General features: G+C 38.3%; 1 protein-coding gene across 1 annotated transcript in view; it reads left to right on the top strand.

Annotated features, from left to right (window-relative positions):
- The first annotated feature begins 14009 nt into the window (after nt 1–14009).
- Nucleotides 14010–27717, top strand: part of sema3b (sema domain, immunoglobulin domain (Ig), short basic domain, secreted, (semaphorin) 3B) — a 28695-nt gene continuing 14987 nt past the window's right edge. Inside the window, exon 1 of the mRNA XM_056772621.1 lies at nt 14010–14603. The gene's annotated coding sequence lies outside the window, so the exon portion shown is untranslated. The remainder of the gene's footprint in view (nt 14604–27717) is intronic.

Here is a 27717-nt window from a genome sequence, read left to right as displayed (position 1 = left end):
CTATTAATAACTGCGTTTATGCCCTTTACGAACAGGTGTAACACACTGCTTGTTTCTTCGGCAGATAAACAACACTAATGAACATCAACCATAGCTTATTTATGCATTTTAAACATACATTTCTTTGGCACTGATAAATGCCACTAAAACATTTTTAGCTGTCTGTAGATTTGTGTATACAGTAAGTACTTTATTGTGTGTTGTTTGTGTATTGTTTAATAAGGATTAGCTCGGCAAGTACAATTTAAGTCCAGCATGTACAAACTTTCACACTCACTTGTCCCAATTCAACCTTCATTTCGCTCGCGTGTTTACGGCTCTCCATCTTCCTCTTTGTGTGCCGAGCTTGAGAACAGAAAGACAGCACATTCACACAGACTTGAAGAGCAGTTTAGAGGGGAGGGCAGCTTTAAAAAGGCCTTTCAGCTGGGACATCCTCTGCTTTATTTTGCTCATTTTGGGCTCTCCACCTCTCTCGGTCCCTCCGTCCCTTTTCATCCTTTGAATTCGTCGTGCCTTTCTTCTCTTCCACGGGCCCTCTATCTTTTGTGTTTTCCACCAGGTGACGTACAACAAACAATATGGCTAAAGAGGAAGAAAGACAGATGACTTTTGACTGCCTCCTCCTCTTTGAATCTGTCTCGGGCAAACATTCAGTGCGGCGCACAGGGAGCTAGTGGGTGTTACTGTGTGTGTAAGTGAGGTTGAGGATTACGTGTGTTTGACTGTTTTGATTTTCTGAAAGGATTCAGTTGAAACAGGTGCACATGTGCTGCTTCACTGAATTATTGAAAGAATGACTGAACGACGGAAACATGCTGTGAAGGTGAAGAACAGAGAAGGAAAAAGAATGTTTCGGGATGGCCGGCCAACAGGGTGGGTGCATTTTGGAGTGGTGTGTGCACTGTGAAAATCATTAAAGACATCTTTTAAAAAGAGCATTAAAATCATCTTTAAAACGATCATCACAATTAAACTAAATATTCACTTTAAAATACAAAATATTACATTTCTATTTCATTATGAAAATGAAAAAGAACTTAATGAGGAATACTAGGAATTTTACCCCAGTGTCTCGACCAGCGTGTGAATCTTGTCTCGTGCTTCGATCCACTTTTTATTTTCTTGCACTTCTTTCTCACGGTTGCCACATTCTGCCAATTCGATATGGGGTATTTTATCCTTTCGTGTGCTCATCTCTCTCTCTCTTGGCAGTAAACAAAGATATACTTGATTATGCATTGATTATACACTGGATGCCAGTGTCCTGATTGGCACCAACAGTTGGTTTTGTGTTTTTACTGGTTACGTTGGTATGAAAGAGGTAATGTACTGTCATCCGGTCAATATCGCAAGATAAAAACCCTAACAGGTTGATCGTGTCTCTGACCTGAAGCTGAGAAGCAACTGTACAGGATCCTATTTATTGCTTTGCTTCTAAAAAAGTAAATGCTATTCATGAATTATTATAATTTTATGATGCCATGAGAAAAAGAATGCAGAAGGAATGAGGCTGTGACCTGTTGAATTGACCAATATGAGTCAAGTATTTCAGAAAGCAGTGTATTAAATGTAAGTTTATTGACCTTTCAGTTTTTGACCCCCCGGGTTCAATACAATACTACATAACAATATATTTTTAAGTTACTTACATATAAAGATTAGTAATTTTTAAGTTTCTTTTGGACGTTATAAACATTTGCAGACACTCAACTACCCTATTGAGCTGTAGTGTAATGATGTGGCTATTGTGTGTGTGTGTGTTGTTGTATTCAACAGTAGAAGATTTGCTTTGAAATCTGCCTGTGCTGCTGCAAGTTCAGACGTTTCATCTTGGAGATTTTAATGTGTGAGTGTATGGTGTATGGGGGGATGCGGCTTTACCCCGGCCGCCTCTATGACCTCAGCGTTCACCTGCCACCCTGGCCAGTCGCCACTCGCCATAGTTACTTACAGCCCATAATAAAGTGAGAGATGATTGAATGGCAGGTGGTAGGATGGGTGGGATTTTGGTATGTCACTGACAACTGCCCCTAGCTCTGAGAGTGTGTGATTTATTTGTTTTGAATACTGACAGGAAGGAATGTAAGAAAAATTGAGAGATTGATAAATGATAATTAATATGATGTAAAGACTGATCCGTTCATGTAAGAGCTTACAATGTCAGAGAGCGAGAGAGAATGTATTGTAATTTTTGTTTTGTGACGACATTGTTTTATGAATTATTTGCATTTTGTGTTTTTTAAGAAGGAAAGACTACTCTGCTCTTTCATTTAAAAGGCCGTATATGAGAAAAGCTTTTTAGTACACACACCCGCGTTTTGTCACCTACAGTTTATAATAGATGCTATTTTTGTGTACATACAGGTTGTCAGTGTGGTCTACTTGCGTGGTCTACGTATTTTTATTTGAGTAGAAGCACATTTGGTCATTTGTTATGCACCATCTGTCTTTGTGTCTATTTTGGCTTGTGGAATGAAAAGAGTTTGCTATTATAAAATCAAAGGGAAAGAAATGATTTACTGAAGTACACATGGTGTGACCTAACTTATCTTTTGGACTCTGCATTTCTACTCTGTCCAAATGTTTTCCCTTTTCTTTGACTGTAGATCTGTTTCGTATAACCACTCTGAGCCACACTGTAAAATCTAAAGAACCAGAACTTAGAATGATCTTACTTTATCTAAGCCACTCTGTTATGCCGAAAGTATTGGATTCAACCCACAGAGTCCATTTTCTGGCCATCATCCCATCAGATTGGTTATAATGTACTTCTCAAAGTTTCTCTTAGCTGTAAGTAATAGCTAAAATATGTGCAAAATGTGAAAAACATTTAAATATTAAGGCTCTGAAACAGAGGTTTTCAAACTGTGGGTCGAGACCCACTTGTGGGTAGCACAGTGGCATGAGGTGGGTCGTCGAAACTCACTTGGCTGTTAAATGACATTTTGTTTTTATATTTTACCATAAGATAATTTGGTATTTCATCTTAAATTAAATTTATTCTATTTAGAGAAATAAAAAATACTAAATTTCAAGACAATGACTGTATTTTCTGTATTATGTTCCCCATATATAGATTTTACCTGTCTAGGTGGGTCCTGGAATGAAAACGTTTGAATCTCTCTCTCTCTCTCAACATTTATGTTTTAAAATATTTATAATTTTTTTTTTAATATATATATCTCCAAATTAATTTAGAAACTTCACATTTCTTTAACAGCATCATTTTATGAATGAAAGCCAACATTCAAATATTGTTGGCTTTGTAACCGATGTCTTTATTGAATATATACTTTTTTTCATATTTGATTAAATAATAAGAAATTATTCAAATAAAAAATAGTAAATACCCTAACCCAAACCCTTATCTTAAACCCGGAATCAAATAAAATACGCATAAATTTTACGCATTATCACTCAGATAAAACGAGACACATGGGACATGTTCATTAACAAAAGAATTAAGGAAAAGTATAATGTAAAGTAAGAGAGCACCTTCTGCTAACATTATAAGAAATGTGTAGTTGTAGTGTGTCCTACAGTGCCACATTCTCAAAAACTGCCTGGGTCTATTAGTCAGCTGCTCTTACCTCTTTCTTCATTCCTCCCTACATCTATCTGCTCAACCATCAATCACATAGCTCCCAGCCATCCTGAGGGTACATGCAAAGACCTGTCGCAAAAAAGGCCAGGGTTATGCAAACACACACACACCCTTTCGTCCTTATCAGTCATTATCACATTAACATATTTAGTTGAACTATTTTCTATATTGTCATAGGGAAATAATTAAGATCCTGATGTAGCTTTGATAGCTCTCTTGCATACAGTATATCATTTTTTTATTCAACTGTTTGCAAAGCACACACACTCGCATCCCATACAGTATTCATTTCATCTCAGAGGCCACTTTTGTCTGAAACGGAAGGAAAATGAAGATTCTGACTGACCCACTTATACTCATCTGCTCTCGCTCTATCCCCGTCACTCTTAATAAAGACAAATCCTTGAAATTCCCTTCTAAATTCCCTTTGACATTGCAGTTGCCTCATAACTTATACGATTCGTGCTTGGCATGTGTGTGTGGCAGGCTGTGTTCGGTCTTGTCCCTTCCTCAAGAACTCTGTTTGCACTCTCTGGACCAGTGACAAACGCAGCATGCAAAGTACCATGTTTGTGTTTGTTTGTAGGTGTGAACGTGTGAACGTGAATGTGGTCTTGACTGAGGTCACACCTGTTGTGTGAACACCTGAAGGCTGTAGGTCATTAGACACTCACTATGCATTATGACCAGTACCTGTTTCATATCCACACACAATATTTTCTGTGTGTATCTGTGTGTGTCTGTGGTTGTGTGTTTGTGTGTGTGTGCGCGCGCGCCCTGATGTTTTCCCACAGATGTGACTGAGAGGCCAAATGCAAATTCCATAAATAGTAAAGAGAAAGGACGAAATGCTTTTAAAATTGACCCTGATGTTTATGTGATTTTTTCTAGCAAAAAGAAGATTTATGACCTGGTGGATGATAAAGCAGACATGACTTTTGCATTGGAGGAAGGACCTCCAGGTAGAAACAAAAGGGACTAGCAACTATACAGAAGACACCCTTTAGCAACTGTCTAATGCACCAAATACAGCAGTGGTGCAAAAATATTCTTGAGGATAATCTCTGCAATCCAGCCAGTGAAAAGTGCAACATTTGTCCAACAAAAGCTTAAACCACCAGACATCTAATACAGCCAAGTGTCCTAATACCCAATACTGCCCGAAACAAGCCGATTATCCCATTATGAGATATAAACCTTCGCTTATTGGATCAGCTGATGTTAACGCCACCTCTTTCATTCAGTCAGCTGGATAATGTAACCTTCTAGTTTAGAATAACGACTGGTATCACTTACAGTTCAGTCTCCATCTTTCTTGGCCATTTTTCTCGCTTCGTCATACGCTTTATCCAATCCTCTATGCCACCCCATTATGGTGTGATTTTCTTCATCAGTTTATCTTCTTTCATTTCTCCCTCCCTCTGTTCATTCTCACACATTTATATGGAGACAGAAGCGGAAGTGCTTGAATATACAATAATTCCAATTGTATTTTGCTGCAAATTCATAAGTTTGCAGGCTTAATTCTGGTTTGACACTGGTTGACCATGACCAGGTCTTAATCTTATTACATTTCTCCTTATTTAAATTAATGTAATTCAGATACATAGCCGTGGAAAAAAAATAACAGATCATTCCAAATTTTCATTTAATGAGCATTTCTAGAGGCATTGTGGCCAGTCCATTGTCTGTTGAATTTCAACAAAATCAAACCTCAGGAGTGACATAAAGTCATCCAACAGCAATGTGAAAGGCCGACAGCATGACAAGACACATAAGAACAGTGATAAAAATCGAGGTTATCACATATTTGATGTCTGGAAATACAAAGCATATTTTCTGTTATTTCGACCTGTTTCTCTGGTTTCCATTTTGTTTGAAATTCGAAATAAATATTGTTAGTAGTTCAGAGAACAAAGCTAAAATTATTATTTCACCTAAACACATACCTATAAATGGTAAATTCAGAAAAAATGGTCTTTGAAATGGTCTCTTAATTTTTCCCGCGGCTGTATTTTGCATCTGGCTGCATGAACTGCATGGAATTTTCATTGTTGGATTTATCTTTACACAGTAATCAAATTTTAGTGGTGGTTTGGAAAATAAAATAAGGATCTTCCTGGAGTGAAACCAGTTGAAAACCTCACATTTGGACACTTTGTGTGCTTATATCAGAGTTGTGGAGGCAGGCCCAAACAACAGGGTACCCTGAGGCTTTTTTCTCTCCATGTACTCCTTCCCTCCGTCCTCTCTCTGTCTTTTCCTCCCTCTTCCTTTTACTGATATCTTGAGTCATAGATCAGGAATGAAGAGGCAAAATGACATTGACAGAACGTGGAAGAGTTGTAGCGAAGCCATGAATAAATCAAACGTTTGAGAATGTGTCTACCGTGTAAGAATACCACTTAATTACAGGTTTTGAGTTGTTTGTCCGTAATATTCTTGGCAGTCTGGAAAGTTGTTGTTCACCCTGAAGCTTCCTTCATCGATCTTATGAAAACAACCTGACACTAAATGACATTGTTCTGATATGTGAGACGTGAACCGTCACAGAGCGAGACCATGTAAACACCTTTCGCAGTGCTTGTCCTTCATAACAAGCCCACACCTGTCCAGGTGAACAGCGGGAGAGAGAGGCCAAGGTGAATATATGAGCTTTTACTTTTCTTGCAACTGTTTCCATAAATTTCTTGCATTCTTTAGCAAGAAAATAGTAATAACCGACCACCCAGAGCACTATAGCAGCCACCTAACACTAATAACACCCTAGCAACCACTTAGCAACTGCACAGCCATGCCCTAGCAATTGCCTAGTAGTGCCCAACCTATTTATACCACAATATACCTCTACCTACTCATTCTCTCTCTTTCCCTCGCCTTATTGCTTTCTCCCTCCTTCCGCAGGGACGTCTGCCAGGTTACCTTCAAACCAATCCCCTGCCCACTGAGCACTGCAGTGCTCCATGTTATGAACTCACAATTAATCACAAACCACATTTTAATATCCTTCCTGTTGAGCAAATCACACATCCACTCTTAACTTATACTTGCACAAAAATACACGCACACACAAACACACAGTTTCGCAGATGTAATATGGGCCATTGACATTGACTGTAGGATATTTTCGATCACCTTTTCTCTGTGTTTCTCTCCATTGATAAAAGGTGTGTGTGGTGTCTCTTAATTTGGCACATTGTGTGTTATCTGCGGTTCAGCGCTCATACATAAGGTAATGTCAGAAGAGAATGCGCTCTAGCAACAAAGAAAGATTATGAAAAATGCATTCTGTATATGACAGATGTGTTTGTTTGTCTATTACAAATGTACTGTGCTGGTACCACACTGTAGTAAAGTGATGTTATCAGATGGTAAAAACTTTAGTCCTTTATGTGATTCATACTTTAGTTAAAAGTCCAGTGTATAAAATTAAGCGGCATCTAGTGGTGAGGTTGCGAATTGCAATCAACGGCTCACTCCACCCTCCATTTCGAACCACTACGGTGGCTGACACATAACTAAGATGTTGTTTTTTTGCGGAAGCAGATAACATTACGAAATGCGCTCTGTAAAGCCGTTTGTCCGTTTAGGGCTAATGTAGAAACAACTTGTCATATTCCCGCGGTGTATGTATAGAAATAGCTCACTCAAACATGTAATGTTTTAATGCACCTCTGAAGATATAGTTATGTATATTATATTGCATCCATACAATAGTTCCTCCAAAAATGACACACTGTACCTTTAATTCACAGTAGCCCCTTCAACCAAAAAGGAAAGTAATTGCATGACTATATTTGGCTAAAAGAGGACGTGACCTTTCATGCTGAATAAATACTGGAATATGTGTAAAGAAGAATTTATGTGCAGAAACATTATTTTTTTCTTGTAGTTTTTTTTTTAGATGCCATGCAAAGTTTGGGGAAGAAACTGCAAGATGACTGTGGTTGTGTTGTCCGAAGCCTTGATTCAGATTGTAGCAGAACCGTGTAGACTTAATTGTGAATCAAATGAATCTGAAACAGTGTCACGCAGTTCAAAGGCAGGTTAAACAGACAATCCATCATTCTGAACTCCCTCAGACTCTCTCAACACTTCTTTTCTTCCTTTTCTTTTCGTTTAGTGCTGCTTTCCCTCCAGTGACTCAGTCTGTCCCTTTGTGTTTAGTCCTGGAGACACAACACGTGTGTGTGTGGCCAAGGACAGTTCGCATGGAGCTCTTTGTTTTTGTCTGTGTGGCCACTTGGTCCTTGCACACCTCATTAGCTGTAACCACTGCTGGTTACCACAGAAAATGTGTGTCAGTGTGTAGGTGCTGTTCCATTCCCTGATCTTCTTAAATGAGCAGCTCTGAAGGAGAAAGTGAGAGAAGGAGAATAAAAGAAATAGAGGCCGCGACTATTCAAAAGCTCTGTTCCGTTCTCTTAAAGTTGAACCCACAAAATAACATTGTGCACATAAGCACTCTGTAGGTATTTGGTAGTGAGAGAGAAAAAGAGAGAGAGAGAGAGAAAGAGAGAGAGAGAGCAATACGAGTCTAGAAGTTCCTTTGAGCAATTCCGATCTTTTAGCCACATGACATTTACGGAAATTCAATAACCTGATGCTTAACTTTGTATTTGGATGTGTCCTGAATACTGTACTATGCAGTTGGATGCTTTAAAAACATTTTTTCAAAATTCAGTCACATTCGGTCATTTTTTCCCTTGTTTTGTGACCAAATTATGTCCAAGTCATTTAATAGCTTTTGATGGGTGTCTGACTTAAAAGACATTTATCACTGTCAATCTTCCCATTCCAATAATAATATACAGACAAACAGATCACTTTAATTATAGTTTTTAACTTTAATGATATTATTCTCTGTCCTTTTAAATGCTTGACAGCTCTTGTCCACATAACAATTGTACTTCGGACTGATCTCCAAAATTCCTGAAAAGAATGACATGACGGTAAGAGAATAAACACATCGACTTAAATAAAATAGTGTAATATAAAGATATGATAATGCCATGATGTTGAACACCTCCCTCAAGTCGGTCCCTATTCCATGCTGTATCCTTATACAATAGATTTCTTACAGATCCAACCCTAACCACACTAATGTGGTAATATTCAGTTTACACTTACCTGCAGCCTAAATCTGTCACCACTCATTCTGTTACCCAGAGTTCATTGCAGCCCCACATGTTCAATATTAAATGCTCAGTAATTTTAGTTTCCTTACACACACAGAGAGACTCTCGCTAATGGAACAGCCAGACAAGCGTCTGTTTTACCAATGAAAACAGAGAAATAAAGGAAGAGAGAGAGAAAGGATAGAAGAATAAAGTGAGTTTGGTGTCAGTGGGCAAATGGTTTAGAAACGAAATGTGTTTCAACGTTTAACAGGGATTGAAAGACAGAGGGGGATTTAAATCAGTAAAAGAGGATGAAAGACAGGAAAACTTTGACTAAGTAACCTACCACCTTCTCTCTGTGTGTGTGTGCTTGCTACTTACAAATAAGTAAAAATCTGTCCCCAGAATTGTTCCTATTCTTCAGAAAACTTTCGGTTTTCTGAGTTCTATACAGTTGCAAAAGTTATTCTATACAAAACATATTTAGGTAAGTAAATGTGAGTGTATGTGTTAGCAGACAGGTACACCAAGAGCATCTGATATCTGTTCGACAGGCTGTTTTTAATGGCTAATCTCAACGTGTGTGCAAATCTGAGTGATGTGTGCTGATTCTTCATTTTTATATACGTGGCCAACGCATCAAAGGATTTGGAAATAGATCAGAGTGAGTCAGAGATGTTTCAGACGTACAAAAATGGGATGAAAACTTAAAGAAAAAGTTAAACAGTTTAGTTTTTTGAAGCTCAAACTAAATCGAAGTATTTATTACTTTGAATACACAACCGAACACAGTAGTTTGGCAGATATGGAAAGAGTTTAAGGAACAGAAAAAAGGCACGTTCAGCCATTAAGAAAGACAAGTAAGGGTACATTCGCAGATGGTAGGATGAATGGAAGAAAAATGCTGTGAGAGAGACCACAGACTCTGATACGAAACTCTGTTCTGAGCTCTGAATTGACTGTTCAATTCATTGTGAATACAAATATAAGTATGTGTGTGCAATGAAAGAAGAATTAGCATTTCAATAGATGACAGTATGTCATATGATGTCACAGTGATGTAAAAGGTCATACTGTGTAGTCATACCACATACAGTACTATCCCACTCACCTCCCACTCATTCATTGTGATCTCTTTATTTTTAATAATTCACAGTCATTTACTTTGTCTGAGCATTTAAAGAATTGTTTTTCTATTATGCCAGATAAGATGACAAAATAGACCTTGAACAGATATACATATTGTTCACAAAATGTTCAATATCTTTCTTTTGCGTTAATGCACCAAAAATACTTGTGACTCATCTTGCATTCAGGGGAGTATAAATTAATAAAACATATCAAGCCCTTTGCTATATGTCCCTTCTAAGTTTTCTTTCGTCATAAGAAATACATAAAACAGTAAACTATTTACAATTTTACTAAATTAAAGTTATTTCTATATCAAGAGTTAAACGTTTCAGTACATTTCAGCCTAGTTCTCCGTAAGTATTGGAGGCATCTGCTAATGTTTTTTTCTTTAAATATCATTATAAGCACCAACGTTAAGTTTAGCTGCAATTACCCAGACCCTCACACGTGGCTACAGCATGTGAGTCAGTGTGTGTCAGGGAAAGCCCAAACTCTTTAAAGTGCCTGAATTACAGTGTATGAGGGAGCAGAGGGAAGTCCCGGTCTTTGCACCAACTTCTGTTAAACAGCAAATGTGTATCTTTATAACTGTAATAAAGATTAGGTACAAATCGGAGACAGACATCTGTTCAAGTGTTGCTTGAACATGAAATGTATGAATTTCTCTTTCCATTTTATCCTTGCTTTCCTATAATCTGTGGCCTCGTGTAATATCTTGCATCCTTTTTTTCACATCATTTTGGCAGTTGTTTTGTGGACGGCATACATTTATGTGTGTTATTCATGATTTTCCACTTTTGAGGAACCATGCAGATCACATTTGTGACTGGAAATAGCTCTTATGTCAAACAATTAAGGTTGTAAACCATTCCGTAGTGTTAATGTGGCCGGTAAATCTAAGAAATGGCATTTAAAACCCATTGAAAATACATCAATTCTTAAAACAGGAATTGAACAACGTAATTAGTTTTAGGTTACAACATCACACCGACAAATATGTTTTGCTTTTTGTGAAAAACACTGAATTTAACATGAAACCTTTTCATTCTTTTGTGTGCATTTGGGTTCTCAACATTATGATGTAGTCATTGCTAACATTGAGCTAGCCCGTGATTAAATGTTTCTGTTTTATCAAATTCAGGTTTGTGATATGAAGTTAATATAATTCTTCTTATCATAACCAGCTTTTAAACAGCTTTCAAAAGATGCAGGCAGTGCTGAAGTCTACATTTTTTAATACCTTGCTTAAATTGCTTAAACATTTCCGCTTAATAGTTCACATATGTTTTTTTTAAGTGTCAGTGTTCTGTTCTTTCAAACTATTTGTTGTGGTGGTTGTGAATTTTAAAGCTTGACCTCACAGCGTGATAAATATCAACAGACATGTATGCTATTGATGCACACGCACGCTCATGAAGTAAATGCACTGTATCCAACACACACACACATGCATGCATGCACTGTTCTATAGTTTTTGCCAGAAACTATGGTGTCCTTTCATTTTATTGTCATTAAGAACCCTTCCTCTCCCTCTCTCCTACTCTCTCATGTCCTATCTGAGCGAGCATTGATTGATAAACTGTTTTCAAGGCTCAGCCACACTGATAGCAAATGCACCGTAATCCTCCCAAAGACCTTGAGTAGTGTGTGTGGTGTGAACACATTCGTCAGTTTGCTAATGCGCCATGAACTGTCACATTGCGGTATTGTACTCTGCTGGCAGGTAACAATTCAAACAGGGTTTAAAGTATTCCCGCCCGACACTGCCACACACGCCGGCCTACCCAATTCCCCGGGTCTACTTGTCAAAGGTCATCCTGACAGGAACAATACTGACCAGACAGACTTCAGTAAAACAACACACACACAATATAATGATGCATTTGCTATCTGAGGTTGAGGCAGAGGTTTTAAAAGCATGGGGGCTCGGCTCTGCATTTTGAAACAACATCAGAATTCCGCTGTGCTTTTTGTGAGTGGAAGACTTTGGCCGGAATGCCTGAATTCCTCTCAGTCCGTCAGGAATGCCGGCTGAAGCGAATAACAGAGAGAGGCAGAGGGATCAAGCTGGGAACATTATGATTAGATTTTTCTGACCGGAGACTGGCACTCTGGGCTATTTATTGTCATTACTTATTAATATCATCACAGGATCTGTGAAATTAAAGATAAACTACTGTTTGGTGGGCTGTTCCCATCCCCTCCTTCCCACACTTTAGCCTCAATTGTCGTGTTTACACATATAATCTTACGTATACATAAGCAGTGTTAAATAATAGACCCATTCTTAATAATCATGATTTAGTTGCAAAGGTAAAAGCTATTACTGTAAAAGCTCTTTAATACTTGAACATTAAAGTCCTAATGTGATTTATAATGCCAGGGAATGTACTTCGATTTGATCTAACAGTGATTTGTGGCAGAGCGTTGTTTTTTTCTACATCACTTTATCTTCAAATAACATTAATAGCTGAAAACATTTCAGTGTCAAGACTATATAAATTCCAGTTGTATAACAGATCAGTGATATAAAGGATAAACAATTAGCCAGAGCATAAAGCTCTCCATTATGAGCTGAAGCCAAACTTGGCTACCACATCCCTTCTACAATTCACAAACATCTGATCTCATTTAAAACAGAATAACTTATACAATATGTCAGTTGGAATAGCTTGACACGTGTGATTCCCTCTAAAAAGCATTACAAAAACAATTTAAAATCTCATTGAATCTTTTTATCATTTTATGACTTCAATGTTGATGGACTCTTAAGTAAACTTTAATCAGTTGTCTTGTATACAACAAAATATTATTTGATAGGCACATTATTTTGAAAGGATTTAATTTAATTGTGTGTGCCAGGAATACTTTTAAAGCTTTTAAAAAGCTTTATTTAAATGAATTTAATGCCTTTTATTTGCTTGTGTTAGTTGTAAAAGATTTATTCATATAAAATATTATTCAAAACATGAAGCATTATACTTACTGTATAGTAAGGGTAGTCCAATCATACTTTTTATGCGCAAAAATAGTTGAAATAAATTATATTAATGTTAATGCTTGTGTGGTAACTGAGGTCAGAGGTTTAATCCCAGGTTGGGGCATCCCAAGCAAAAATAACATGATGCCTATCATGTTCCCTCAGGACTCTGCCCTTAAGCAAGCCTCCTAACTCAAGGTTGTACAGAAATATACGTTATAAGCATCTGTAATTACTGTAATGTAAGATAAAAGGAAGCCATTCTGAATTTAATTCAAGGCTATATCTGAATTTACTGCAAGGTTATAGCTCTTCGGATGAGTTGGGTTAAAATAACACAGGTTATGTAATTTTGTGTTTAGTTCGTGTGGGGTGGTCCTGTCCTTCATGGGTTTGACAGCATCAGTCTTGTCTTTGTTTGTGCTACTCCACCTGGGCTAGTACGCACGCACATACACCCAAACTATCGAAAGGGACAGTGTTTGTGTGTATGCGTGTTCATGCACTTTCATATATCCTATACAAAATTGAATTATACAGAAAAGAAAGAGGGAAATAGATAAATAGCAGATATAAATGTGGAGGTATAATTGTAAAATGTTATTGAGTTAATGTGTGTAAGTGTGTGTTTGTGTTTGTGTGTGCAGGTGAGGCTAATGTAAAAAAAGCATTAACAATATGGGCTGCTGAAGACATTTGGTCTCCATGACAGTTTATGGTAATGTATCATATAACATGGGTCATATCTCTCTCTCTCTCCCTCTCTCTCTCTCTCTCTCTCTCTTTATCTCTCTGCCTCTCTCTCTCTCCCTCTTTCGAGATTTTAGATACAGTTTTTGCCAAGACCTAGAAATAGACTGTCTGGTGCGTCACAAGAACTGAATGATACAGATTGAAATATGAATGTGTTTATGAACTTGGTGGAATTATATACATGCTCACTATTGCTTTCTGGAATATCTCATTGGTGCTGTAAAGATGCCGCCGAGTCGAAAGTTTGCAGCATTGCTCACACAGCTCTGTGTGTTTGCATTGAGAGCAGTTTGAGAGATGAATTTCATACCGGCACCAATATAAACAAACAGTTAATGATTTACCTCATCACAGTCCTAAGGTGAACCGAAGTCACACGGGCAGTCCAAAGGATCCCATAGTCAGGAAGCCATCCAGAGGTAATGAAAAACATAACAAAAAACACATTTGATAGTGTACATCACAATAAACCAAACGGAAAGACTTTTACCTCTGACCAGTCTCCACCCATAATAGCCTACCATCAAGAATGGGAGTGGCTGAGAGAGGGAGGGGAGCGAGAGGGAAAGCTGGAGCAGTCTGCTGTAGCAGTCACCGTAACAGCCAAAGCCGAGAGGGACTGAAAGCAAAGAGAGAGAGAAAAGCTTATAGAAAATAAAGTAAGGTAGAAAAGGTAGTAAGTACAGTAAGTAAGATAGAAAATTAAGATTAACTCAAATTAAAGAGTGAGAACAGAGCAAGGAAGCATAACTGGAAAACCACTTCAGCCCGGGATAGAAGAAACTGAAGGAGAAAAAGAGACGCATGCAATAAATTAACTCTTGGATTTGAGACACATGTTCATGCGTGGACTGTTGCTGCTGTGATCTGTCATTCCCCGGCCATTTAGCGTGTGCTTCAGAAGCTGAGGAGAGAGTGTGTGTGAGCCTGTTGTTCCTCTGGAGTCTACGGGACCATGGCACCTGTCAGAAACGGATGAACTTGAGGCTCAAAGGACTCTCAGAAAAAACAGGTGAGTGAGTTTCTTTTTATTTGAAAGTATGCTTGAATGCACTGTTAGTGTGTTTGTGAATGAACGTGAGTGCATTAAAGATGTATAGCTGCTTAATAGTGTTCAGCTCAAAGTCATCTCTATTTTAAAATATTTGATGTGTTGAGGAATATGTTTAATGGTTTTTGTTTAAAGTTCATATGAATCTGGATAAGAGAAAGTGAGTAGGAAGCCTTCCACTGCGACAAGCTGCTCGACCTCTTTGTATGTGTGTGTGTGCAACACATCGTGTGGCGTGTGAACAGATTGTAATTTTGTGTCGTTTTATAGCTATAAACATTGCAGTTTAATTTAATAGATTGTGTGTGGTTAAACTAAGGTCATGTATGTGAAACCTGGCACGTGTGGACTGACCTAACTGGACAGTGATTTTTTTGATATAGAATGATATTAAAAGATTAACAGGTCAGAGAATGAGAATGAGAAAGGGAGAGAGAGAGAGAGAGAGAGAGAGAGAGAGAGAGAGAAAGACAATGATAGAGAAAGACATGTTCATTCTGTAAGAGTGTTTCTTCTGAAATATTTACCCCCCTGCAACCCTCACAATTCTTGTGACGCATGGGATGATGTTCTCTGGTACACTCAAAGAGCAAAACACTGTTATCATCACTTAATCATAAACATTTTATGATTTTTATAGTTTAAAAACCATGAGATTGTTGAAAAGATGTAAGTGTGCGCATGCACACAGAATTTCCGTTACCTTGTATTGTTTGTCCCTCAACTTAACCCACATAGAAACTATTTAGCATTTTTTATTTTTATCAGGGGGGACCATTGGCCGGTAGCTGATTTCAGGTTTTACTGTCCTTGTGGGGACGTTCGGTCCCAATAGCATAGGCAAAACCTGACCCGCACTGCACACATACAGACACTTCATACCACGCTCTACCCAAAATAGTAATTAACCGCACAAACACACACACACACGCAGTCACACTAAAACACCGCATGCTGTGTTCTTGGTCAGCTGTGTTTTTGGTGAAGGGAAGAATGTTGTGTTGGTTTAGCGGCGACTCTGAGGGGACATTGTGTGTCAGTGACTTCGTGTGAGTGCGCTGGATGAAATCACACGCTAGGACTCACACACAACCATGAGGTCCCATGCTGTCCTCTATTGTGCATCTTCAAGTGACTTTCTCGATTTTTTTGCTGGCTCCTTGATTCTTGCTCTCAGGATTAGGGGGTGGGTCGAGAGACAGAGTAGGAGAGGAGTAGAGAGAGATTGAGAGAGCAAGAGCTTTTAGCCTGCTGTCTCAGCCGGTGTGGATCGTTAATTGAGCTGCTCCCATAGGGGGGTATCAGACCCCAGATTAATTTGGCTCCCCCTCCTCACACACACTCGCACAGAAATGCGTTTTGCCTCACACACACTTTTAGGGCCCTTTATATCAATCTATTAGAGCACAATTGTCAGATGCCTTGTCACTGCTGGAGTTTCTATTTTGATATAAGTATGTGTGTGCATGTGCGTGTGTGTGTGTGTCAATGATCTTTAGATTTAAAACACATTACATTATTTTCAAAAATCCATTCTCTATAGGAGTGCAAATATTTTTCCTTATTTTATTTCTCTTTTTTTACCTACTATGTCAATTTCTTTTTAGCATGAACAAATCATACACTTAACATTTAGTAAAATCCTGAACTGGTTAAATCCTCGTCTCCACTAGGAAAGCTATTTGACTCATTCACAGTGTCTTAATTAAATTATTTATAAATAAAATTATCATAAAATTATCAGAACTTTTAAACAGCATATAATGGTAAAGATTTGGGGCTGTGGAAGGATAGAGGACTGAGGTTAACTGCATGCTGCCATCCATGTTCCTCTCCACTCGCTGCCTCCTGAACATTTGCTAGAAACATCATGCAGATAACTGCACCAGAGCTACATTCAAAACATAAATCCAATATGTTATTCCATAGATTTTATGGAAGCATAAAAGCAGATTTTAGGTTCAAACGCTGTTCAGAAGAATTCAGTTCAGTGAGTTCTTTCTTAGTAGTGATAAACATTATAAATTAGATAACAAATGATCAATTATATTTTTGTGAGGTTAGAGCTATATCATATGCATACGATCAACCAAAAGATACCTTCTTTATATATCCTTAATATTTATTCTTCATGACAAACACTACAGCAATGAAACTTTACAATCTCAATAGTATCTTAAGAAAAAAGAAATGCATGCAAGAATCAAGTATGTTGTTTTAAATAGTTATTAAGCTATTATATTGTTTATAATAAGAACAAGTATTTAGGATATTTTAGTTTCTAGTCTAACATTTGTGAATGTGATACGATGAACTACATGTATAAGAGACATGTCTTCATACAGCAAATAGACAAAAATTACTTTAATACTAATCGGTTTGCATCTGCATCTTTAATATTTTGTTGTCTAACACAGTGAACAAGTGTACTTTTAAACCGAGTCTTCAGTATCTAAATTCTTATGGAACCCCAGAAGTTTATATAAGTTAATAATTGAAAAATATCATCTTTATCTATAATATTTTATCTCTTCCTGTTTTCATTATTAAGATATTGACTCTGCTTATGAGTGTCTCTGATACCTTTTGCCCCTCATAAGAATTCCAAGGTTGGTTGTGAAGAAACAAAACTAAGTCACCAAGTACAAAAATGTTGAATAGGTCAGTTTACCGAAGGAGGGACTCCCACAATTCACTCGAGGGAGAGACAGATAAAAGAGACGAAGAGATGGAGCGATAAGCAAAGAAACGATAGATCAGGCAGGATTAGAGAGCAGTGGAGGAGGTGTTGTTTGTAATGATACTTATATACAGGTGTGTGTGTGATGTAAGTGTGTGTGGATGTCCTGATTAAGGTTATTGTGATAGTCTTTTGTGCTCCTCTTTCCATATTACACACACGCACACAGACACACACACACAGCGAAACGTGTAATTTTTTGTTGTATTATTATGGAATCATCATACAGTTGTTGATAAACAGGGCCATTTCATCGCCATCTGTTGCTTTGAAATAATGTATTGGATGTACTGAAAATATTTGACTGCACGTGCACATTTTTTATTTAATTTAGTAAAGAGTTTTAATATGTATCTACACTTTTATGTCTATATCCTCCCCATGATTTAAATGTGACCCTCTCACTGGTTTCTCTATAGATGTATAGAGAATTGTTAATTTTGAGCTTTTCAACCCCTTCTCGTGGGAAACGATGGCTTGTGTGTGTGTATTTCGGGCGAAAGTATTTCTAAGTTGTTCCGTGTTTATATTTTGCTGAGAGCCTATGGAGGTATGATCTCATTAGGCAGTACCCGCAGAAGTGTGCGTGCTGGGGTGTTTGAGGGTGAGTGTACATATGGGTCACCAAAATGACAAAACATTGTTGGTTGATTAAAAAGAGGGAGGCACATGCTTCTCCAGTGCTTTAAAAAGGGAGTGTGTTTGTTTGTGTTGTGTATGTTTGTATGTGTTTGTATGTGGCCATGATTAAAGGAACGACAGGTAAATCAAGTTGAACTGAAAGTAGATGTGTGAGTGAAAGAGAACAGACAGAGACTCTAAACACTTCATCATCCCTCCATTCATCCCAATCGGTCTGTCATTGACTTTCAGCCTGATTCAGAGGTCACGCGCATGGATTTAACACATGCAGGTTGTAACTGGGGACAGAGTACAGCGTGACACCTTTTTTAAAAGTGGGAATGAATGTGCGACACTGATAGATTTCCTCTTTAATAGAAGTGGACTTAAGTGTGACCAGTCTAAAAGATGCCACTATGTATGTATTCAAACAGACACAGACAGTTCAAGAGAAAGATACATTAAAAAGGCATTAAGGATTATGGGTAATGGAGCAGGGCCGTCAGTGTGGATTAGCTAATGCTCATCAGAGAGTAGAAGAGTATGTGTGTAGATATGTGTGTTGAAAAGGGGGAGAATGCAGATCTATGTGCACCCCTCAATAGTAAGCTGCTCAAGTCAGCATGTGTGTGTGCTTATGTTGCATCCTGGCTCATTACACTGTAGTGGTCACCTAAAGTGTATGTTCAGCAGCAGCCTTTAAATAATGAAAGAAGATCAGACGTGCAAAAAGAGCTGTGCTGTGTTTGAGAGAGAGAAAGATTGTGTATGTGTGTGTATGTGAAAAATTTAGTCCCAGGATGAGATGAGATGTGGTTGGTTGCATCCTCTGATTTGGTGCCCACAGCCCCCCTAACAAGCTACCTGTGCGTGTGCGCGTGTGTGTGTTTGTGTGTGTGAGAGAGTGTGTGTGTGTAAAAGAGGGAATAATCCTCTCAACGTATTTAATTGAGTGTGGGACGATGTTCATTGCTGCAATGAGAATGTGTTTACAGTACATATTGTACTGCAGAAGCTCAATATGCAAGAAACTGATGAGAAACTCATGATCAACTTAAATATAATGACAGGTCTTCTTTCTCACTGTGTGTGTAGTGTTGAATGTCCATTGCCCTTTGAGATTCTGCCCACTAGCAATCTCAGCACTAGTAAATCAATACCTGTCCATCACATACACACACACACACATACGCACACACCTGGCTGCTGTACACACCCTCGATGGTTATTTGCCCCAGGGCAGCTCAGAGCAAAGAGTGGGGCAGTTTTGTCAGCGTATGTGTGTGTGAATGAGAAATGTGGGGTTCTTTGGTTTTCTTGTTCCTAGGTGGTTTATTAACAGTCTGTTTCTTTATGTAATGAATTAATTAGTGGGTAATATAAGCATTCCTACATTTTGCCATCAGCACGGAAACTTTCTGAACTGTGTAAGGTAGAACTGACCCTCTCCTGAGACCCTCTGTCACTGTGTATAGGTATGAAAGTGTGTGTTGTGTTTTATGTGTTGTGTGTAAGTGTCTAGGTTCCAAAAGAATGCAGGCAGGAATTTGGATCATTGTGTGAGCTCACGTCTCCCACACACACACATCAGCAATATCATCAACACACTTGAAAACTTTATTTATCTTTATTGTCACATTTCTTTGGTCTCGTTAACCCACAACACTTAAGGAAAGAGCAAGCAAAGTTAATTTGGTCCAAATGTTAATCTTGCATAACTTGAATATTTGGGTTTAAGAAAGAGCACGAGAAAGAAAGATTCAATGTCAATTTAATCCCGTAGGACGAATGAGTGGATTAATCTTGTTAAAGGAATCCACGACCACGTGCTTAAATGTCTGTCTAAGGATTAACAGTTTGTGTATGATGACAGACAGTGAGATATATATTCATGGCCAAGTACTTACTTTTGTTACTCTTGCAGAAAAACTGAGCAAAAATAATCAGGCATAACTATTATTTTTTGTCAGCCAGCAAACAATTTTGCATTATTGTTAAAAATAATCATTTTATCCTTCAGATTGAGATTTTTGCTATTTCCCCCTGCATATTGATAACCAAAATATTAGCGACCACATTGTAAATGAGTTAATGGTCCAACGTGTGAAATTTAGCGATATCTAGCTGTGAGGTTGTGAATTGCAACCAATGGCTTACTCCACCCCTCCCTTTCGAAGCACTATGGCAGCTGACACAGAACTAAGATGTTGTCACTTTTCATTTCTTTACCGAAGAAAATTACATATTCAAGAAACACACTCTGCAGAGCAGTTTGTCTGTTTATGGCTAACATGGCAAATTCCATGCAAGTGGACCAGCGGTGTATAAAGATAGAAATAGCTCATTCCAAGGTAATAAAAAACATAATGCTTCATTATGTAAGGTCTTTATACACCTCTGAAGACTTCGTTGTGTATATTATAGGGTTTTATGTTCCAGTTCCCAAAAAGATAAATTGTGAGTAATGCTTGCCAACTTCTTTCTTTCTTTGTCAGTTGCTCTATTTATATGGGAGCTTGTTCTGTGTGAAGCAGGGAACACTCGTTCGGTTTTTCTGCAGCTGTGCTCATTACTAGAATAAATTAAACATTCACCAAAACTAAACATAAAGTCTTAGATCTGCACACAAACACGAGACAGCCATGTGTACCAAAGGAGTTGGTCTGGTGGAATTTTGGTGTCTGTTTCCTGCATCTCTCTCAGACTCCCGTAGTCAAATTTGGTTATACATGTTTTGTCATTAACCTTTAGCCTGGCACTTGTTTCTTATTTGGTCTGTTTTATTTATACGCTGTGTGGGCCCACAAGGTTAAGATGGTTTTCATGAATGTGATAGGGAGTTCATAATGAAGTCTGCTCTGGATGTCATAAAAGATTAGTTAGATGTAGTTTTGCTGTGTATGTTGAATCTAATAATTTACATGTATTGAGTGATTATTAGAGTAGACATTGTTCCCTGATTTACACATACACAATATAACCAATTTCCTCTTTATTTAGAGATTTTATTGGTTTTCCTATTCCTACCCTAATTTTCGTGTCTGTCTCAATCATTCTGTCTTTATCGTAATGAATGGGTTTTGATTTTTTTGGCTTCAGATGTGGTGAAAAAGCTTTGGGTAGATTGAAAGTGAATCGCAAAGGACTACACACTTTTTAATGTTCATGCATTAGAGTGTGTGTGTGTGCTTTTCCTTGACCTGTAAAAGCATCTTCCTTTCTGTCTTTCCAAGGGTGATTTCCCAAGTGGGCGTTTCAGTGGAAACCATAAATGGCCCACCTGCATTGTCCAATCGCAGTTTTAACTGACACCTGAGAAACAAGGTGTGTGTGTGTGTTAAACCCATCTATCATCCTTTACTGGTCTCCCTGCCTTTCAATTACATTCTAATAGAGGGGATTTCTGCCACTTCTGAGACACTTCATCCTAAACTGTGTGTGCGAGAGATGGGAAGAGTGAGAGAGACTGACATGGGATTAAATAAAAGTATGGTCTTTCATGAGTATGTACAGTGTATGTCTGGCTCTTGGGTTAGACTAAAGATGGGAAAGGATTGTGGGTCGAAAGGCACAAACTCCAGCGGTGATCTTCCTCTCTCATCCCATCACAGTGTCTGGGGAACCAGTCAAACCACTGATAATCTCTCCTCATCCCCATCACTGCAGACGAATAACATTACTGCTGCATGTGTATGTGGGTACATCATTAGTATTACACCAGAGGCTCTGACAGCTTCTCGACAGTGTGCTGTGAGACACACACTCACTGTCTCTTTATCCCGACTCCAGAATCTGTTCTGACAGCTCTTACTGGGAACAGATCTCCAGTCTCCACAGGGAGTAAACCCAGGAAAATGTGTGTTGTGTGTGTATAGTGAGGGAAGGGATAGGAGAGGGAAAGCGTTATAATCTCCACTTTTATAAGACTTCCAGCTTTTCTGACTTTTGGGGAGACAAAAGATGCAGAGAGAAAGGGAGAAATCACAATAAGAAAAGGTTTAAAAGTCATAAAAATGTGTGTCATTTGAGTTATAAAGCGCCTGTCAATCATCCATAATCCTACCTGGGGAAAGGGCTGGGGATTGACCCTCTCTGTGTGTGTTTGCTGGATTTCCCACTGGTTTCACACTGCAGCCGTTTTAGGTCAAAGGCCTAATGGAAGTGGCCAGGGACTGATGTTAAATAAGTCTCCTGAGAAAATGTGTCTGACGAAAAAAAGCATGAACAGAACTAAACAGTTATGTGCATAGTTTTCATAGTTTACTAGTTTTAAAGATAGTTTATCTTTAAAATGAAAATTAAGTCATTATTGACATGCCCTCTTGTCATTTCAAACCTTTATGACTGACTTTCTTCTGCAGAACACAAAAGAAGATAATTTGTAAAATGTTGGTAACAGAAAACCATTGGTTCATATTTACTTGCATTGTTTTCTGTTACCAACTTTTTTTAAATATATTCTTTTCTCATTTCTTCCTATCTTGTTTTGCAGAAGTAAGAAAATTACACGGGTTTAAAATGACAAAAGGATGAGTAATGATGACAGAATTTAAATTTTGAAGGTGAACCATTCCTTTAAGATCTGTAATACGCACTTCACAGTTTAGTTCTAGTCTGAGAACAAAAGTGTAAAACTCTTGATGTAGAAAAAATATCTTAAACAAATGTGCATGCTAACTGCGATACATTCTTGCCCACTTCAAAGCAAGGAAGATTATGAGTAAAACGGTTTATCCTCATGATGGTTTCACAACTGGGGAAAAAGAGAAAAGTGTGCAGTTGAAACAACATGGCTAATATTCACTTGGAGAAGCAAATGGAATTTGCGCAGGCTTTAATCAAAGGTTCAGATGGGACGTTTCGTGAAGAAAACACAACCGTAAGGAACAAACCTTTTAAACTAGGCTTGTGTTGTGGAGGGTGTAATTTTCACCTTCTGAAAGCTGGTGTGCCTATAGCTTAAATTAGCACATTTAACTGTCAGCTGCGTGAGTTATGACGTGCTCGTCCTGTAAATTTCAGCCAATTGCAGTTGTTTGCTCCTGTCCAATCGGGTTTGAGTTTTACGGTCAGAAACAGAAGTGGGTGATACAGCGACGTTGTCCTGGTGATAATCACCCTCTTAGTTCTGGAATTTGTTTTATGTCATGATGGTGTGTCGGCCACGGTTATGGTGATTAGCTATGGGTCTTACAACTCGAGCAATATTGTCCCAGAATCCAACACGGGTTGAAATGGACTGATATCCCTGTGCTAGACACACACAAACACATGCAAACATAGATTTATGTAGTAATAAATTGTTAACATAGCAAAATTGTTTTTTTTGTTATTTAAAGAGTTGCTTCTTTTGCTTTTTTGAAGAATGTAGGGAGCAAACTGTTACAACCATCTTGTAATCTTTCCAACTAGTAGTCAATGGTGGCAAAGAACTGTTTGGTTGCAAGCATTCTTCTAACATCTTTCTCTTTATTCATCAGAACAAAGACATTTATACAGATTCGTAATAACTCGAGGGTGAGTAAATGATGTAAATTTTTTGGGGGGTAAACTGTCCCTTTAAGTCTATGAAATCAAAATACATAAATAAAGTTGACTTCATGTGTCACACAGTAGACAATCATGTGCCTTGAGTAAGGAACAGACGGATATTTACTGTAATTCTCGCTCTGACAATACTTGACCATCATTGGTCACCATTCACTTTCATCCTATGGAAAGAGCACCTTGGATCACTTACTACAAATGACTCCCTAGAAGAAATTAAAAGGGTTCCAAAAAAACACAAAGGGATGTGTGCGTGCGTGTGCGAGTGTGAGATGAATCAGCTGTTATTGACGTCAGCTGGCCACGTTGACGCAACGCTCATTTGTTCAAGTCGTGGGATGTTGTGGTGTGGGACAACAGTTTATAACTCGGAGAATTCCAGGGTGTGTGTTTTACATGTGTTTATCTGTGTGCTCTTCCAAATTTACAAGTGAAACACCCTTCGTTTATTGCAAGGCCTATTGAAACGACATCTTCCGCTGTTTTACAGGGTACTTTCTGATAAAAACCACACTAAAAGATCTCGCCACTGTATCTGCAGCCAACCAATTAAACAAACTCTGCACTAGCAACAATACATTAAGATTGTACTGTACGAGTACACACACACCTACTCTGACACACGCAACTGTTGTCTTTGAGTACAGTATCAGAGTGCCACTTGAACTCAAGGGGTTTAAAGTGTTTAATAGACTTTAAAGATTATACAGGAGTACACACATCAAAAACCCAGCGTTACCATGGTAACCACAAAATCGCACAGGGTTAAGGAGCACTATTATCTGAAACGGAGCAAAAGAGGATCCTTCTGTGTTTTCCCATTTATTCAAAGGTGTTTGCACAGTGCCTGGCAACCCTGGATCTTTGCTAAATACCCCCCACATACACGGATTACAAATGACAGACATCTCAATTATATATGCTATTACACTAATAATAATGACTATATTTCTATTTATAACGAAATGCAAGTGGTGTTTGGTTTCACAAAGGTTTATTGAGATGCTCGGGGTGGTTGCCAGGGTGTTGCTACGTGGATGCTAAGTTTTTCTGCATTTTGTGGTGCATTGCTAGGACATTTTTAGGTGTTGTAGTAGGTTCTTCTGGGTTTTTGCGTACTGACTTAAGTCAAAACTGAAGTCTTGAAAGGTGAAGTGTATGAAATTTAGCAGCATCTAGCGGTGAGGTTTCACTCCATTGGGCGCCCCTCCCTTTCTAAACACTACGGCTAACAAGGAGTAGGATGTCGTCACGTTTTTGCTTATTTGCCGAAGAAGATGAAGAAGTATTTACGCGCTCTGTAGAGCAGTTTGTCCGTTTAGCGCTTCTGTAGAAACCACATGGCGGATTCCATGTAAGGGGACTCGCTGTGTATGTATATAGAAATAGTTCATTCTAAGGTAAGAAAAACATAATGTTTCATTGTGTAAGGTCTTTATACACATCTTAAGACATAGTTATGCATATTATATTGCATTTTTTGTCATTAGATCCTCCAAAACATGACACACTGGACCTTTAAATCTATAGGTCCTGTCATAAAAGTGTAAGTTTTTTTTTTTCGACTTATTTTGTGACTGTTGGGCAAAATAATGTATCCAAGAAAAACACACAATCTTAATTTTAAGCAATAATAGCTGTGATGTCTGCCCTATAGCAAACACCCCTAATAAAATTACACACCCAAGACACACAGACTTCAGTCTAAAGAGGAGGTCAGACGGCTTTAATTTTGATGGAGTGTGAGAGAGAGTGTGTCTGTGTGAGGAAGGATTGTACTTCTGCATTATTCTAAATGGACTGAGGGCTTGCGGCTGACCTGAGAGATCACTGCAGTTACACATCCACATGCTGAAACTTGCCGTTTCGCTCGCAACGGGGCTGAGAGCCGCCAAATTCTCTCTTTGGACTCGATTTGAAAGGATTTGCATGTGTATGTGTCTTTGTTGTGTGTATACACGGTATTATCTCAGACAGCGTAGAAGTGGATCTAAAGGAAGAGAGTTTAAGGCAGTTTGATGTTGTGTCACATCTATATGTGTGAGAGATTTGCAAGGAGAGAGAGAGAGTGAGTGAGAGAGAGAGAGCTGTGGGAAAGACCGCAGAGGGGAGAGTTACTTATGGTAGTGTGCCAGAATGCCCTTGTTAGACCTGCAGAGACCAAAGTCAAGAAGAGAAGTTAGCAAGGTGGGTTGGCTTTTTACACAGACAATGCTAAAGAAAGAATAATGTTTCTCTGTCAGTATGTTTGTTCCTCTGTCTTCCTCTTTCTAGGACGAGAATCTATTGGTAACCTGCGGTTTCTCACACTGTCGAAGGATTAGTTCAGCCAAAAGTGAACATTCTTTGACTTATCTTCATGCCATTTTCAACCTGTGTGACTTTGTTGCAGCTGAACACGGAGAGCTTTGAAGTATTGGTTGCTATTTTCTCTGCAATCACAATTAATGTGGAGGACTGGAGCTGTTTCAGAAAATATTTTGTCAGTGTTACAAAGTTATTGGTTTCATAAAAACTGTAAAGAATATAGAGTAATGTTAACTTTATCATTTATTCTCTTTTGAGGCTCGAAAACGTTAGTCCATTTTCGTTGCTCTTGTTTTAAAAAAGATTTATTTTGGTTAACAGAATCATAGTCGAATCAAAGTCATGCTGGTTTATATCAACAAGAGGGCAAGTAAATAATGACAGACGTTTTGTGGATTTTTGAGTGAACTATTCCTTTAAGTGTTACTTCCCCTCGCGAAGGCCTTTCCTTACACTTTTCTTTCATTCTTTCTTTTCTGTTTCGCTCCCTTACTGGAGATTCTGACAGTTGGTCTCAGTCCAAAGGAACCGCTCAGTGGAACAATCGACTTCTTTCTCCTCCCATCTCTTTCTCTCTCTCTCTCTCTCTCTCTCTCTCTCTCTCTCTCTCTCTCTCGCTCGCAAACACCAAGTGGCATGGACTTAGAATCTTACGACGGCGTAATTATGTCCACACGCTTTTCTCCATATACCTTTTTTACTTGTTTTGTCTTGTGTTATTTGAGGTCTTAAGGTTAATTATTGTTTGTTTATTTTGGATTTAGAAGCATTTGGTTTTAGGACCTGATTCCTGTGGAGAGGCCTTCCTCTGCACGTGCGTGTGTGTGCGCGCTTGTGTTTGATTGACACATATATGCAAAATGACACGAAAAACAATGTAAACATGGTTTACGGGGACACTTTCTGTGAAAATCACTTAAAAACATACTGAATGGTGATTTTCTTAAAGAATGCAGAAGTTTTCTATGATGGGTAGGTTATACAATATACAGTTTGTACAGTATAAAAATCATTACGTCTATGGAGAGTCCTCATTAACCGCATATGCCAATGTGTATGCATTTGTGTAGGTTTGGCTTAATTTGTAAAGGCTCACAAAATGTATGAAAATAAAGTGAACATATAAATTGGCTAAATTAAGGTTTGCGTGATGGTTCGGTTTTGGGCAGTGTATTGGATCTTACTGTGAAAACCAATGTGTCTCCAAAAGAGCCCCTTATTACTAAAGCATCTATGGGTCCGTGTGTATGTGTGTTGTAGTTCAGCTATAGCCTTGACTGTAATGATGATGTATGATTTGCTGCGTTAGCACAGCCTCTTTGCTTAAAGAGACGTGAAGGACAGAGATGCACTTTTCTGCTGTAGTCTTATATAAATCTCTTAGGATTGTGGGGAAGGGGGGGGGACGAGTGAGAATCTACTTGAATGTGTGTGTGTCATACATACCGGGTCTGCAGAAGCTCATATTAACTATGTGTTTATAGTAAATTAGCACAGCTAATCAGGGTGAAAGCGCTATAGACAGAGAGAAACTGTGTGTATGTGTTTCATTATGAGACTTCTGCTGTCTGACTGTGTGAATAGATCCATTATTCGCAGGGAGAGAAACAGAAAGATGGAAAGAGTAGAAAGAACAAAGCTCATTTATGTTTGTATTGGGATGCTATTGTGTTCTAAAACTTAAATAAAAAATCATCAACTAAAATACAACTTTTTCTTTTCATAAGGAAGAAATGTAACACTAAAAGGTTCAGTCGAAGTACTCACCCATCTTTTTTTAGGGATACATTTTAGCAAGTGAACTGAAACAGATGTGTGTTTGTTTGTGTGTGTGAGTAAAATCTATATTCAGTGGAGTCA

The sequence above is a fragment of the Triplophysa dalaica genome, chromosome 18, assembly GCF_015846415.1.
Source record: "Triplophysa dalaica isolate WHDGS20190420 chromosome 18, ASM1584641v1, whole genome shotgun sequence".
Taxonomy (NCBI): domain Eukaryota; kingdom Metazoa; phylum Chordata; class Actinopteri; order Cypriniformes; family Nemacheilidae; genus Triplophysa; species Triplophysa dalaica.
This window is presented reverse-complemented; position numbering and strand designations above follow the sequence as displayed.